Genomic DNA, 4794 nt, shown 5'->3' on the forward strand with positions numbered 1-4794 from the left:
GCCTATTCTGGACATTTCCATGAATGGAGTCATTTATGATGGGGCTTCTTTCACTGAATGTGCTATTCCTGGTGTTCACCACGGTGCGGCATTCCTCACGTGTGAATGTCGCGTTGTGTGGATGGAGCACGTTTTGTTTATTCATCAGTCGGTGAACATTTGGGTTGTTTCCTCTTCTTGGCTATAATGAATGATGCTGCTAAGAACGTTTGTGTGCACATTTCTGTGGGAACATGTTTTCAAGAGTTGTGCTCTTAATACATTTGAGGAAGTTTTGGTGGAAGAGACCACAAAAAATGGTATATACATCTCAGCCTTCCATTTATATAGAAAATATTTCTTGAAGGATACGTTAAAAATTCTAGCAGCTTGAGTGTCTCTGGATAGTGGGCCTTGGGCTAGGTATTATTTAAGGATTTATTTATTCTTTGCATTAAAGAGAAAATATTACGATTCTAATTAAAAATCTTATAAGGAAATAACATGCCACACTTTGCCTAGCTTGGTTTGCTGGTTCCACGAAGTCACTGGCCTGGCATGCTGGGCCCTGACCCCTCCTGCCTCACTCTTGGATTTGCCATAGAAGTGCCTGTCATTTGCGCTCCTGCATATGGAAGCTGTTTGCTCCAGCTTCAAGCCTTGTGCATTTGTCTTCTGCCTGGACGACACTTCCATCCATGCCTCTAAGAGACCGAACACTGCTCACATTTCCCGCTCACCTGGGGAGGTTCCGTTAATCCTTGAGACTAGATTCTCTCAGACACCGCAGCCATCACTCTCCTCATTCTTACCCTCATGTTGACTCTGTGTGTGTGTGTGTGTGTGTGTGTGTGTGTGTGTGTGTGTTTGTGTTAGAGCTGTGTGGTGCTCCTCTTGGAAACACTTTCTGAACCCATCTTCAGGCTGGCTGCAGGAGCTTCAGAAGGCAGATAGGGAGAGGGATGCTGGAGTGAAGAAGGTCTCTTTATTGGATGTTTTCTTTCTAATTTCAGGTGTTGACTTTATGCTTCGTGGATCTGAAGCAACATCCTCAAGCACAAAATCGTTTTTATGATGTAAAGATCCATCTGGGGGAGCACTTAGCACCTGTCAAACACCACTCAGCTCCACCTAGAACCTGGTTGTGTTTGACCCTGCTCTCTCCTCAGACTGTGCTCCACGTGGACACCTGTGGCTAGCTGGGTGAGGAGGAAGACTGCAGGATAAAGAGAGAAGGAGGAGGCAGGAGAAATGCACCTGGGCATACTGCCACCCCAGGCACCCACGTGAAATCTTCATGGATGGGCAGGAAATGCCCATCCATAATAGCAAGGGAAGCAGCATGGAGATAAGCAAAGACCACTCAAATGAGAGACACAGAGGCCCCAGCAAGGGAGTCAGCCATCACCAGTTGCATTTTGGTAGAAATTTCCAAGCAGGCAGAGGATGGGAAAGGTTCACAGTGGAAAAAGGGGAGGCTCCAGGTGCACTCCAAGTGGAGGCTGTTTGCTTGGGGAAACTGGGGTGGCCGACCAGAAATGGGGCCTCCTGTGTGGTCGGTTAGGGCAGCAGATTTCACTTTTTCTGGTTGGTTCTAAGTTGGAAGCCGGGACAAAAATTAGGGAAGCTGTTATTAGTCAAGTTCTGGCTGTTTGGGGCTGATTGTTACAGGGCGGTGTTAAGCTCCCTGGATTGACTGGAGATAGCAGGCTGGCTTCCTGCACATCTGACTTCGAGTGGGCTGGATTCCTGGGCTGTTGCTGCAGATCTCGGGCTGGCTTTGGGGCTGGCTGCTGCAGATTATGGCTCAGAGTTTGATTTTTTATGTAGTCTGGCCACTGTCATTGTATAATCAGTCTCTCACAGGTCAGATTATCAGCACCTGCTGGGCCACTCCAGGGCTTGCTACTTCAACCAAGGGATAGGTCTTGCAGATCTACCTTGCTAGCCCCCATTTCAGATGTGACACTTGAGTCCTAACAAATGAGGGGCACATGTGTGGAGGCAGCTAACAGCACAGAGCCAACTTCTAGGAGAGTAGAACGAGGGGACATAAAGATGTATTGAAAACCATAACTCTTGAAAACCATAAAATCTCAATCCTCAGGCAGTGTCTGAAGTAATTACAACAAAAAATTCTTTAGAAGTAGAGAAAACCCAAAAGGAAATAATCTGTAAAGAGGCAAAACCAGCAAAATCAAGGGAGAGACTCAGAAATTCGAGCCACAGCAATGGGACCCCATGTGATCCTAGGATTGAGACCTTAAAGGGACCCTCGATAACCTATGTCTAACCACCTGCCTCCAGGCTGAACCTTTCTCACTGCCTTGGGGCCCTGACTGCACTGGGAACCGTGCATGGCTTAGCCCCTGCAGGAAGCCCAGGGCATCCTGCTGGCCTCCAGTGCAGAGTCCTTGGATGGAGCAGTGGCTGTGGCTGACTGCAGACGGCGTGGCCTCATGCACTTTCTGTGTTAAATGCATAGGTGGTGGAGTGGAGAAGAAAGTGACAGGCAGAGAATGACAGATGCCCCTTCCCTGGTCTGCTGCTTCTCAGGGGAAGGTCTGCTGGGGTGACTAGAGGAGGAGGAGGCATGGCTCTGAGGCCTCCCTGCCGGCCACTCCAAACCCTCCCGGCCCCCTGGCCTCTGGGCCCCACAGGTCCCTGAGCACCTTGCCGGGAGATCCCTGTGTCCTGGCAGCAGTGACAAAGCTCCTAAAGCCTACCTGTCAAAACTCCCGGCTCTGTGTTCAAGTTTGTTTTTCAAAAAACATTGGAATGAAACTGGTAGGGTTTGCACAATCCTCGCAGTGGAGAAAAATGTTAATGACATTGCTGGTTGGAGCCTGTGAGTGCAGCACCCCCTGCTCAGGACACACAGGCGTTGGTGCTGCTGTTGCCAGTCCTGTCCCAGCCTAGCTATCTTAGAGAGGTGCCAGAGCCTTAACCTCTGCAAAACTGCAGTTTGCCACTGGTGGGTGGTTCAGGATTCAAGGCTAGCCACCAGCCCCAGTCCTACAAACCTTCCCCGCAGACTTGGCCTGACTACACCCGTCACACCCCCACACGCTGGGAGCACTGAGGCCCAGTCCTGGCTGACACACTCGCTGTCTCCTTGCTCCCCCTAGCCAGAGGGAGGCCCAGCACCTCATGGCCTCTTTGCGTGTTGGGGGCCCCATGTGCCTGGGGGACGTGTGTTCAAGCAGAAATGGTGCACCCGAGGCCCCAGCCGGCCAGTCCCAGCAGCGCCCCCATTTCTCACGAAGGCTGGCAGCTACAATTCAGGTGAAGTCAGCCGGCTCATCTGCACCTGAGCAGTGATATTGGCCCAACAGTCTCCAAATGCCTGGGTTTGCAGTACTAAACCTGAAGGCCTTCCCTGCAGATGCAGAGGCTGCCGCGCTGGATCGCAGCGGGCAGAACTCCAGGCTACTCTAACAAGTCAGCGCTCTTCCTTGACACCACACCAGAAGGGGCTGCTGACCACCTGGGTTTCTGCTGTGCCACACTGAAGACCATTTCTCCAGGGGACACAAACGCTTAGCATTCTCTACTGAGGTTTTCTCTTTTACGTTTAACATTGAGGTGTGCGATTCATCCAGAGTGCATATTTCTGTACACCATGAGCTGGTGCCCACAGTTTGCTGGCCGGGGGCCGGGTAGGCAGGCTTGGACAAGGAGTCCAGCACTTGTGGAGGAAGCTTTGGCAGCTCACTGACCAGGCAGCAGGTGCCCGACCAGGGTCCCTCTCCCTGTGCACCCCTCCCCCGTTTCTCCTCCCAGGGTCCTCACTGGTCTTCCACACCCTCTTAGGGCAAATTTCCTTTCCTCCTGCTGCTTGCCCCTTGCCTTCACAGAGCATGTTGCATGGCAAACCTGGGGCTCTGACTCCAGCCCACCCTGGGACCCAGCAGGAGTAGGTGGTCATTCTCCAGGAGCATATGCAGAGGTCTCTACCCTACCCTTTCATCCCCCAAGGTTAATAATAATAATAGTTATTGTTGCTGTTGTTCATCATTATTGTAATGATTACCATTATTATTTGTTATTGTTATAAAAACACTGAATGAGATTTTTCCATCCACAAAGGGTGTCTGGTTGACTGAAGTTGAGGAAAGAGGAGTTTCAGGCTCGGAAATATTCTAATTCCTGCTGTAGCCCAGGGTCAGAGGTCAGGGGGAGTCCTCGGCCCCAGAGGTGCTGAATCAACCCTTCATGCACAGCAAGTTCCTGTGTCTCTGGGGTGAATGCCCAGGGGTTTGGTTGCTGGGTTACATGGTCCTTATGCAGGGACAGCAAAACTTTACCTCCACTGTTAGTGTCTCTGGCTGGGCCTAAGAGGTAAGTGGACATAAAACACATTAACAGGAGAAAAGCACACAGATTTGCACATGTAAATGGAGCCCTGTAGGAAAAAGAGATCCGAAGAAGCAGTTAGGCCTGAACGCATATATACTAGGTTGGACAAAGAGTAAGTTGTGAAAACGTGCAAGACAATGGGTTCTGGGATAGGGCAGTTCATCGTGGAGAAGTGACGAGGCAGATGAGGGTTAGTTTAACGAGATTTGTTCATACAGATTCCCCTCAGCCCCAACTCCCTGCCTCTGGTGCTAAGAATGGCTTCCTTCCTCCTGGTACAGGGAGGCCGCCTTTCCCATGGGAGATTCACCTCCTACTTTCAGGAAGAAAAAGGGGAGGTCAGGACATCTTCCTTGTGCCTGCTGTTTTTCAAGTGCCTTTAGCTCAAAATAACCCTTATGCTAAAGTGTCGTATTTTGGGATGGCATATTCTGCCACACTTCACCTGCACGTTTT

Source organism: Pongo pygmaeus, chromosome 19 (assembly GCF_028885625.2).
Source record: "Pongo pygmaeus isolate AG05252 chromosome 19, NHGRI_mPonPyg2-v2.0_pri, whole genome shotgun sequence".
In the NCBI taxonomy this organism is placed as follows: domain Eukaryota; kingdom Metazoa; phylum Chordata; class Mammalia; order Primates; family Hominidae; genus Pongo; species Pongo pygmaeus.